This window comes from Phyllobates terribilis, unplaced genomic scaffold, assembly GCF_046119375.1.
Source record: "Phyllobates terribilis strain yellow unplaced genomic scaffold, ASM4611937v1 Scaffold_3__8_contigs__length_932513732, whole genome shotgun sequence".
NCBI classification, from domain to species: Eukaryota; Metazoa; Chordata; class Amphibia; order Anura; family Dendrobatidae; genus Phyllobates; species Phyllobates terribilis.
Window position 1 is genome coordinate 860,634,726 of NW_027362763.1, and position 12,360 is coordinate 860,647,085.

Below are 12,360 nucleotides of genomic sequence, written 5' to 3' on the forward strand. Positions count from 1 at the left end.
TGTAGATGTTGTCCTTGGTGGGATTTGAACCCAGGACCACAGCGCTGCAAGGCAACAGTGCTAACTACTGAGCCACCGTGCTGCCCGTGATGATGCCGCTAATCACTGAGCCAGGCCTTCCAACAAAAATTTAAAACCAAGAGAAATTAACTGGAGTCAAGTTGGCATGCATGCAAAATAGAAGCATGTTCAGACTGGCATTACTGGACCTGGAGAGGGGAGTATAGCTAGGTTTGTTATTTTCTACTAATGAAACCCTAATAAAAAGGCCATTCTTGCCACCCCCTTTAAATAATTACTGATACAGCATAGATCTCCTTTACAAGTGATTTTAGCAATGATTTCCTAAGTTATTTAATCACAATACTGCACACGTAAGATTCTAGTGCGGAAGGATTGTATGAGATTGCATAAACCCTTAATCTAATAGAGATCACTAACAGCAGAGCAGGAGCTGACAGATTCCATGTGTGTATGGAGATCATCTTCTCTAGAATCCTTGCTTGGAGAGGTGAACACACAATGCATACAAGGTCAAATTGAGAATACCACATTTTTTCAGACAGAAAAAGCCTCTGCATGAAATCAGAGGTGTATGGAGGAACAGTAGAGGCCTTGTAGACCCTCCATAGCTGCCCTATCACATTTCTGTACAAAACTAAGCCATGATATGGCTGTGTCCGTGAACTCTGCATGTAGCTGTTGCTATATATGTATATATTTAAACCCCATCTCTAGTGCATAAAATAAAACAATTGGGATATTTAGCAGATATGCGATAACTCAATCACATCCACTTATAAATGATTTCGGGTTTATAGAGAAACTTTTCAATATTTGAGTGTATGAGAGCCATGCAGACAATACAGTTTAGTCGTGATTTAGTAATATTCTTTCCTTCTGTTACAACAATAGCATTAGAGACTTTTTAGTTTTAAATAAAATGGTCCTCCCCATTAGGATCCCTCTCCCGTTTATTATCCATAGAGGAGAGCTGCTGCAAAAAGGACACATTGCTACCATTTATTAGTTACATTTATGTTCATAGAATCTGTCTGACAACATTTTAGAACATGTTTTCTCAGATCTGTAACACAAAAGGAGCATAAGAAAATTATTCTCGGTGTTCATGCTTTTTGTTGGAACATTCCATGCATTTTTATTTCTCGTCACTCACAAGATCACTAATTACATGGCCCATTCTTATTTTCCAGCATCTCCTATAATAATCTTTTTGATTTGATTGTTTCACTGTTTTTTGAGGGTTTGCATCAGTTCATGTAAAGAACATGCCTAGAACTGTGAACATTTGGTTTTCTCATTTTTTGTGAAGCAAACAGCAAGTAGGAAAAAATAACTGAAAACTTCAGTGTGCATAACTATTCACCCCCCTAAAGTCATTACTTTGTAGAGCCTCCTTTTGTGGCAATTACTGCTGCAAGCCGCTTTGGATAAGGCTCTATGAGCTTTCTACATCTGGCCAATGGGAGTTTTGCCCATTCCTCAAGGTCAAAACTGTTCCAGCTCCTTCAATTGCTGTTCATCAGAGGAAACCATGTATCTTCAAGTCTGACTGCTAATTCTCAATTGGATTAAGGTCTGGGCTTTCATTAGGCCACTCCAAAACATGTACAAATTTCACCTTAAACAATTAGTGTTGCTTTAGCAGAATGCTTTGGGTCATTGTCTTGTTGGAAGGGGAACCTTTGTCCCAGTCTCAAATCACTGACAGACTGAAACAGCTTTTGCACAAGAGTATCCCTGTATTTTGCACTATCCACATTCCGCTGGACTCTAAACATTTTCCCTTTCCCTGCTGCCGAAAAACATCCCCACAGCATGATGCTGGCACAACCACTGTGGGGATGGTGTTCTTGGGGGTGATGAGCTGTGTTGGTTTGGTGCCAGACATAGCGGTTACATTGTTGGCCGAAAAATTTTGGTCTCCTCTGACGTAGGCACTTTCCTCCACACATTTGGGGAGTCTCCCACATGTCTTTTGGCAAACTCGAAACGAGCCTTAAAATTTTTGTATGTAAGTAAAGGCTTTTTTCTGGCCACTCTTCCATAAAGGCCACTCCTATGGAGTGTATGGCTTATTGTGGTCATATGGACAGATACTACAGTCTCTGCTTGGGAACTCTGCAGCTCCTTCAGGGTTACCTTTGGTCTCTGTGCTGCCTCTCTGATTAATGTCCTCCTTGCCGGGCTGAGAGTTTTGGTGGGTGGCCCTCTCTTGGCAGGTTTGTTTTGGTACCATGTTCTTTCCATTTGATAATGGATTTGATCGTGCTCCCGGGGATCATCAGAGATTGGGATATTTTTTTAATAACCCAACCCTGACTTGTGCTCCTCAACAACTTTGTCCCTGACTTGTTTGGAGATCTCCTTGGCCTTCATGGTGTTGTTTGGTTAGTGATGCCTCTTGCTTAATTGTGTTGCAGCCTGTGTGGCCTTTCAGAAAAGGTGGGTATATACTGACAGACCATGTGACACTTAGATTGCACACAGGTGGACTTCCTTTCACTAAGCATGTGACTTATGAAGGTAATTGCTTGCACCAGCAATTTTTAGGGGCTTCATAGCAAAAAGGGTAAATACCTATGCACATGCCAATTTTTAGTTATTTGATCCCATAAATTAAATTTATGTCTATATTTTTTCTCACTTCACTAACGAAGACTATTTAGTGCTGATGCATCACACACAGATCGGATTGCAAAAATATTTTAAAACCGGTTCTAATGTAATGTAACAAGCCAAGGTGGGGGGATATTTTCACAAGCCACTGTAGGCAATCGTCCCATTTTGACCCTTCTCATAAGAGTTAATTGCAAAAAAACACTGATTACTTGCAATATACTTAAAGGGTATGTGCCCACGTAGCGTTTTTCAAGCGTATATGCTGCGGAATTTCCGCAGCGTAAACACTTGTGAAATGCTATGTAATCCGCCCCCCCATGGTCCCCAAGGGGATTCCGCAGGTTCAATGGCCATGCTGCAAATTTTTCCGCAGCGTTTGTTGCATGGAAAAATCCGCAGCATGTCAATTTTGCGTTTCTGCAAGCGGAATTGCCTTTGCAATGCAATAAAAAACGCAAGGCAATTCCGCATGTGGAAATCGTGCGATAAACGAGTGCGGAATTCCGCATGCGTTTATCCGGGAGAGGACATGCAGAAATGAAGCAGAAAATTTCTGCTTCATTTCCGCAGCGTGGGCACATAGCCTGAAACTTGCTGCATTATACACCCAAATAAATGAATTGGACTTGATGAGGTCCAGGAACTTCTGGATCTTATCATTTCCATACTTTTTGTTATTGCATTTTGATAAGGAGCTTCCTTGTATATTGTAGCCACAAGTTTTACTTTTGTATGTTCCATAATTCTTCATAGAATTCCCACTTGTGTATATTTCCCTATTGCTATATTAAATATGATGTATAGCATTAGTTGAACTGATAATGCATTGAATAATGAATAAATGTGGACTAGGTGTTTTCTTTTTTATTTGTGTGGCTATATCTACCTGCAGTTTAGACACTTATGTGCCAACAGCTCTTCTGGCAAGTCCCACCGCCAATGTCGCCTACTGGTGCACTGCAGTGCAGTCTGAGCTGTCGCTAGCAGGCAAAGCCAATACACATGCTGTGTTCTGTGGGGTCTCCCTTAACTGAACAGGTGGTAAACCGAGCATTTGTAAAAGAGATACTATTAGCGATGCAGAGAAAAATTAATGGCATAACGAATAGTATACTTAGCAGTCAGTTTTTAACTTTATGCCCTATTAAAAGTGGGGATTTGGGAGGCTGAAGATACTTTAACACAACTGTATTTTTGGTCCAAATACTGTCCCATGAAAAATAAAAACTGATCTCATGCGGACAACACTAGGGCCAATTTATTTTTTCTTCTCAATTGGGCTGATCAAATGACAAGTCACCCTTCACAACAGCACCATAGGCGGTTGGGTCCAGGCCATAATAAGGACAGGAAACATCAGTAATCGTCCACTCCCCAACTCCTACCTTCAGTGTTTTTCCTGGACCTTCGGGAAATGAATAGGCTATACGCCAGGACTTTGTGGCCAGTAGGCAGAGACTGTTCCCTATTTAAAACTTTGTATAGCCATTAAGGTCAGTCATGTTGCCTTCCTCCTCTTTAGAGATGCTTCTGCCTCACCCGGATTCAGGACTCCTGCCATCTCTGCTAGGCTTTCAGGTAATGCAGAATGGGTTCCTGGCTGTGGGCCTCACTCAGCTCTTCAGCCTTATTTATCCTCAATGCTTCATTTGGGTCCTTCACTGTCTGGTGTGGGATGTGGCTATGGGACGTGATGTCAGACACAGCCACGCTCCAGTTTAGTTGTCACTTCCAGCTTTTTGCGCTCCCAGGTCCTGGAAAACAGGAGATCACCAATTCAGTTCTCTGGCACTGCTGGTTGTTGTCCTGATCTACCCCGTAACATCTATAGGATTAACGTGGAGTCGTCGCATCTGGTAATTGGATGACTGCGATAAGTTCAAGTCGCTTGTCCATAAGGAGCTGACTAACGACACCCGGTTAAGGTAGGATCGAGCAGTTCTTCATCTAAATGCCTGAGACTGAGGATGTTTCTTCTTCCCACTCCATATTTGCAGAGATTATTACCTGCCCTGCCCAGTAAGTATTTCCTAGTGTGGGTAGCCCCTTTTAGTGCAGGTGATTGGTATTCATTCCTTCCCCCTCATTTCTTTGCAGGAGTAGAAGTATCCTGCACCAAAAGCTAAAGATAGCACGTTTACGATTAGTAGTTTTATCTGTTGTATAAGGCCACGGCCCCACTATTAGTATTTGGTCAGTATTTTTTCTCAGGAGTGGGAGCCAAAACCAGGTGAGGAACAATCAGAGAAAAGGTATAATAGAAGCAAGTCACCACTTGCATAATCCACTCTTGGTTTTGGCTCCCACTCCTGAGAAAAAATACTGACCAAATCTGATAGTGGGGCCGTGGCCTAAAACTTACAAATTCTCACAAAATGCGGTTATGCCAATATTGCACAAAAAAATTAAGAGTGGAAAACAACCTTTCCTAATGGCATAAAGGGCATGGTACGTCATAAGATTCAGACTTCCCTGTTCTCCTCTCAATCACTTTCTCTGGTCCTACCTGGTGCCAAGAAGATCATATTAGATGAGGATTCAGATAATGTCACTGACTTGATTTCTGAGAATATGATGGAAGAAGCCTTTAATTCCTGCTCACTTTATTTTTCTAAGAAAACAAAATATTTTTTGTCAAGAGGACATGCAATAGCTTCTTGCTGAAGCTTTATGGATGTGGAAGAAGTGAAGATACCAGAGACATCTCAAGATGAATGGTTTGGTGGGTTAAGATCCAAAGGAAAACTAATATTCCCAATACACGAAAAAATTAAAGGGAATCTAAGAACACCATAATGTAGGCACAGAAACCCTGATTACAGTGATGTGTCACTGGGCTGCGTTTTGCAGCTTCAATACAATGCTTTATCAGCAGGAGATTCACTAGGAATCAACTGGCCTGCATGCTAGTCCAACGACTCCCCCCACCACTACACAATGAACACAGAAAGCTATGGTGTGGGCAGGTTATATGCAGATCAACAACTGAGCTTGGCTAGAAGTGCAGCAGAGAAAACGGATTCTATCATAACTTCTGCACCAAGTAAACTGATTTATTGTTGGAATCAGGGTCTCTGTCCCTACCTCATGCTGATGTCAGATTACATAGCAAAACTTGCAGACATATTCCCTAAACTTACAAACTATATTCAAAGAATTAGGCCAAAAGATATTATTGTAAAATTATATTTCTTTATTGTAACACACAAATGACAAAATAAAATGGGGAAAGGGAAAGAGGGGTGGGAATGATTAAAAAATGGGTATGGGGATGGATGCGCACCAGATATATATGTTTCAAGAATTAGAAATGAAAATCCAATGGCCAAATAATTAATAGCACATTAGCACCATTAAAAATGGGGAGGGGGATGGATTTGCACTAGATATATGTGTCAAGAATTGGAAATAACAATCCAATAGCCAAAAATTAGCACCATACATAGAAAATTACATTTCATACCCAATATAAATAAAAAAAATATATGAAGGTGCAGTGTGCCACAGTTATTCAAGATGTTAAGAGGGTGACCAAGATATATTGACCCACACGAAAAATATATATCATTCAAAAATATCACATAGTAATATATGGAGTCAAAAAAGTGCACTGTGCAATAAATATTCTTTTCAGTAGAAATAGATAAATATTGCTGAGTGGGAAACACACCAGCCACCGTCCCGCTCCTGTCCTGTCCCACTCTGGATTAGGCCCTTCCTTACTTGATGAGCAATGTGCTGATACCTCTATTGCTGAATTATATTATATTGGTATCTGTGCTTTATGATCACTTGATCCTTCACTTTGCTCCTTCATTACTGCCTTCTGAGATCTTTGGGTCCTGCTAAGCCATCAAATTTGGCTCTCTATTTCACATGTCCCAGTTCTATGATAATGTCTATATTTGATGTGATGTACTAATTTTAATTATTTTCTACTAATAAAGTCTTTTATGGCATTATACTCGCGTGTTCTCTAGCTGCTATATAGTTTTGAGTAGGCATGTCCGTGTTAGGGCGGGGAATGAGTTTTTTCAACCAGACCCCTAACCGGCACTTTAAATAATGTTGGCTTAAGTTTGTTTATTGGTCATTCAACTACAGTCTGATGTAAGCGAACACAGACAATAGAGGAAATGGAGAAATTCGGCTCTCCGTCTTCTCCACACCTGTGATACGATGCTATTTTGTGAGAGAATCAGATCACAGTAAACTGACACTGATCAAACTCTGATCGGAGTGTGATCAATGTCATTACCATAATCGATCCGATTATCATTGATCGTGTGAACGAGCCCTTAATGTTATCACCACATAAAGAAAAAATTAAAGGAGTTGCCCCTCCTACTAAAAACGGCCAGTCCTCCAGCCAGTTTTGCACCAGGAGCTTATTTGGCCAAGAAGATATGATTTATATAGGGACTGATTGTCCCGCACTTATAGAAATCATATGTTCTTGGACAAATAAACTTCAGGTGTGAAACTGGCTGGAGAACTGGCCGTTTTTAGTAAAGAGAAAATCTAGCCATCATCAGCCCCAAAAGTCAGCCACCAGCCAGTTCTGGTCCAGAGGAGGGAAACATGAATATTTAAAGGGGTTGTGCACTACTTTATCCTTAGGATAGGTCATCAATGTCTGATCGGTGTTGGTGCGACGCCTGGCACACCCGTAGATCAGCTGTTCTCGGTGCCGGCAGGAGCCGCTCAGTTACTGAGCTGCACAGCTCCATCTACTGTATAGTGGCCACAACCGGGTACTGCACATCTGCCCCTTATTGATTTAAATAGATGACGAATGTGCAGTACCCAGCTATGGCCACTATACAATAGGCGGAGCTGTGCTGTGCCAGTACTGAGCTGTGAGAACAGCTGATCTGCAGTGGTGCTGGGTCTCACAGCCACACAGATCAGACATTGATGCCCTTGCCTAAAATTAAGTCATCAATGTTAAGCGTGGATGTGGCGCCCCTGCGGGTTCAGTCGCCACAGAGGTACTGCATCTCACCCAGAGGTGTGGTATCTCACTCTCAGGTAAGGAAGGAGCACTACCCGGGACCCTAACACCTGCATCCAACACTACACTACTCCAGACCAGCAGGAGGGGCAAGATGCGTTGCTTTCCTGCTGAGCCCTGTCCCTGGCTGGAGTGGGGGGAACCAAAGTAGGGGGAACCATGTAGTGGGTGTGGGTGGAGGAAGTAAATCAGGGGAGCACTTGTTAGGGATAGTATATAGAGAGAAGCCATCTTGAAAGGACAGATCAATCTGAGAGGAGAAGTAGAGGGAGCAGGAGCTCTATAGGAGCTCTGCTCAGGAGGAGGGCCTAGCCAGAGAGGCCCAAGAGCAGGAAAGGCTCCAGGAACATGGAAGGGACCCCAGTGGTACGGGAAGTGCTGGGGGCCACCCGTACGCCCAAATCTACCAGGAGGTGGAGAGGTCAGGTCGCACAAAGGGGACAGGTCCCTAACCTAGCAGGGTTCTTTAAGCCTCAACTAGGAAACCGGAGGCTGCAGTATTTCAGGTACTGCAGCCACAATCCACATCTAATCACCAGAAAGGTGGCCATAGAGGACCCAGGGGACAGAGAAGACATCGCCCGGCAAGGTCCGCGGCCACTGGCCTGAGACACTGGGTGTGAGGTGCAGGGAGACAACCAGAGGGAATACACAAAAGGGGGTCCCGTTACGTACTCTGGAGAGACCTGGGAGTTTGCTGAACCCCTCCCTAAGTAAGCACAGGACGCCGTGGGAAGTTACTCTAGTACTGGTAACTGGAAGTCTAAGAAACCGTGAGTAAACCCTGAGGACTGAACCTTACTGTCTCTGTGATCATTATCTGCGCCATCCCCTGCACTACACTGCACAGCAACATCTACACTGCCCTGGAGCTAAGCTCTACCTGTGGAGAGCTAAACCAACTCTGCTGCATTTACACCGGCTCCAGAGGACCTGCTCCGCAGCGGCGGCTCCCTTTAGCCGCATACCACAGGTGGCGTCACGAACTGTATATAAAAACTATAAATCCCCTGTAAATATTTTCCTTTTATTGACCGCCCTGGGTCACGGACCGGGTCACCGCCACTGTGACTTCTCCCCTAGCAACGACCAGCCCGGCAATGAGTACCCACGGCCCAGGGGCGCGTCATCTTTGGCTTCACAAACAGGATATGAACCCACCCATTATCACCGGGTATTGTGCGCCTACAGACTGTGTTCTATACTGAATGTGGCACCCGCCCCAGAAGAACGCCATTATGTGCGAGACAAAAGATAACAAGAGACCACCTCCCATCGCCAGAATGGCGCCAAAAGCGAGGCCTACCCCGAGCATCAGTGACCATGTATGTGGATGTGTCCATCAAGCTGGGGGAGCCGCCCCTAGGTGTAGCCGACAGCAAGCTGCCATGGAACCGCCCTCGAAAGGGGAGAGGAGAGAAGAAACCTGGGGGACAGGGCGGAGTCTCCAGCAGTCTAGACAGACCGAACCCGGCAGGCAACCTGGAGGAGAGTCCGGAGCAAGCTCCCGTCCATGGCCTGCAGCAATCAGAAATGCCTCTCACCCTGGAGGAGGCAATGGCGAAATTATCCCTGGAGGATTTGGAGTTCCTCCATGCCGAAATCCAGGAGCTAGGCCGGAGGATGGAGAGGGCCCAGCAGGATGCCATCGCCTGCTGGAAGGAGGAGCTGCTGGGGAAGATCGTGACCCGGCAGCAGCCAGCGCTGCGTTCCAATAGCAGCGCCCCAGCCCCGGAGGAGCCTGAACAAATCCAGGAGGCAGAAGACGGCACAAGCGCGGCCGCGGGAGCAGGTAAGAGGAGACTCCCTGTTCCCGGGCATTGAGAGTGCTGACCTGCTCCTGGGCCCCCTGGCGGAACCTCCGATCCCGGGCGCCTGCTCCGCTGACCTGCTCCTAGGCCCCCTACCAGAGCCACCTGCCCCCGCACCCGAGTGGGTGTACGGAAGCCCCGTCTACGACTGGTCCGCCAAGTTCGAGGACCAGCAGGGACCCCCCCTGACGCCTGCACCTGCACCCCCAGTTAGTTGCCAAGAAGGAGAGGAGTTTCGGTGGGACAACCGGGAGGGGGACCTCATGGGGTTCCCGTGGGAGACCCAGACCCAGGCCCTCAGGAGGGAGGAGTACTGTTGACGGGAGCTCCTGCAGCTGGAGAAGGAGCGTCACGACTGGCAGGTGCGGTGGGAGCAGATGGAGGCCCGGAATATGGCGGCCAAAACCAGGCCCGCAAGGCAAGATCCACCACACCCAGTCCCCGTCTGGAGGGGATAGTGGTGAAGTTCGACCTGGAAGCCGGGTGGGGCTTCGTCAGAGAGCCGCAGACGGATCGGGACGTCTTTGTCAATCGGCGGGACGTCGAGCCCCATCTTCAACAGGGGCATCCCAGCCGAGACCTCTACCCCGCTGACCGTGTCACCTTTACCCGACACAAGGGAGAGCGTGGGTGGTATACCCTCCAGGTATACAGAGTGGTGAAGGAGAGAAAGGACATGCCCCCGCAGTGCAAGGCTGATGACCCGGCTGGGTCAGCCTGCAGAAATCAGGTGCTCCCCCGGAGGGAGCACCACTGTTGAACTGTTTAATTGAAAGAAAAAGTTTAAAAGACTGTATATAGTTACCTGGGAGGGTACAACACTGCCCAAGTTCAAGTTTAAAAAGTTTGCTTTTGTGTGCATAATTACCCGGTAAGGGTACCAAAGACTGACAGGCTGAGGACTGTGAGCAGCCAAGAACTTAACTGTAAATAGTTGCACTTCTTAAAGTGCCCCTTATTGGTTTTATACAACAAGACTGACCTCAGAACAAAAACCCATTTGGCGTGGCCAAAGACGTGGTTCAACACCTGGATCACTTACACCCCGCAGCCACGCCCAGGGCCTACGTTGAGGGTTTGCGGACGGGTCCCTCATGTTGCTCAAATTGCACCTTTACCAGTGAAAAGGACATTCGGCTGTAAATTTCACTGTATTTGATTGAAAATGTTTGATATGAGAAGTGTTTTATCTGCTTGAAAAATGTTTTATATGTGTGAAGAAGGAAAATGTGTTCTTTAAAAAAAAAAGTTTTATATAGCAACCTGCAACGTTTAAGTAATGTGCCTCCCATAAAGGGAAGAAAGGTTTTGTTTATTATCTTCTATGTGAATGCATTCAAAAATTTGCATGTCTAAAAATATGCTTTTACTCTGTTCCAGCCCGCAGACGTGCTGTGTTTTACCAGGGGGGTATGTGGCGGCCCTGCGGGTTCAGTCACCACAGGGGTACTGCATCTCACCAAGAGGTGTGGTATCTCACTCTCAGGTAAGGAAGAAGTACTGCCCGGGACCCTAACACCTTCATCCAACACTACACTACTCCAGACCAGCAGGAGGGGCAAGATGCGTCGCTTTCCTGCTGAGCCCTGTCCCTAGCTGGAGTGGGGGGAACCAAAGTAGGGGGAACCATGTAGTGGGTGTGGGTGGAGGAAGTAAATCAGGGGAGCACTTGTTAGGGATAGTATATAGAGAGAAGCCATCTTGAAAGGACAGATCAATCTGAGAGGAGAAGTAGAGGGAGCAGGAGCTCTATAGGAGCTCTGCTCAGGAGGAGGGCCTAGCCAGAGAGGCCCAAGACTGGAGAGAGAGAGAGAGAGAGAGAGAGAGGAGCAGGAAAGGCTCCAGGAACGTGGAAGGGACCCCAGGGGTACGGGAAGTGCTGGAGGCCACCCGTACGCCCGAATCTACCAGGAGGTGGAGGGGTCAGGTCGCACAGAGGGGACTGGTCCCTAAACTAGCAGGGTTCTTTAAGCCTCAACTAGGAAACCGGAGGCTGCAGTATTTCAGGTACTGCAGCCACAATCCACAGCTAATCACCAGAAAGGTGGCCATAGAGGACCCAGGGGACAGAGAAGACATCGCCCGGCAAGGTCCGCGGCCACTGGCCTGAGACACTGGGTGTGAGGTGCAGGGAGACAACCAGAGGGAATACACAAAAGGGGGTCCCGTTACGTACTCTGGAGAGACCTGGGAGTTTGCTGAACCCCTCCCTGAGTAAGCACAGGACGCCGTGGGAAGTTACTCTAGTACTGGCAACTGGAAGTCTAAGAAACCGTGAGTAAACCCTGAGGACTGAACCTTACTGTCTCTGTGATCATTATCTGCGCCATCCCCTGCACTACACTGCACAGCAACATCTACACTGCCCTGGAGCTAAGCTCTACCTGTGGAGAGCTAAACCAACTTTGCTGCATTTAAACCGGCTCCAGAGGTTCTGCACCGCAGCGGCGGCTCCATATAGCCGCATACCACAGGTGGTGTCACGAACTGTATATAAAAACTATAAATCCCCTGTAAATATTTTCCTTTTATTGACCGCCCTGGGTCACGGACCGGGTCACCGCCACTGTGACTTCTCCCCTAGCAGCGACCGGCCCGGCACCGAGTACCCCACGGCCCAGGGGGCGTGTCATGGACAACCTCTTTAAATTTACTAAATGTGTCTCTGGCCTGGGATAGAACACGAACTCACCCAGTGACCCAGATTGCTGCAGATTGGGGCAGGAAAGACAACACACTGCTGATGACTGCTGGTCCGGAGCGGATTAGGCGGCCGCCAGGGGCGTACAAAGAAATCACTGGGCCCCATAGCAAAAGTCCTAATAGCCCTGCACATAGTATGATGGCCCCACATACAGTTCTGAACATAATAAGATGGCCCCACATACAGTC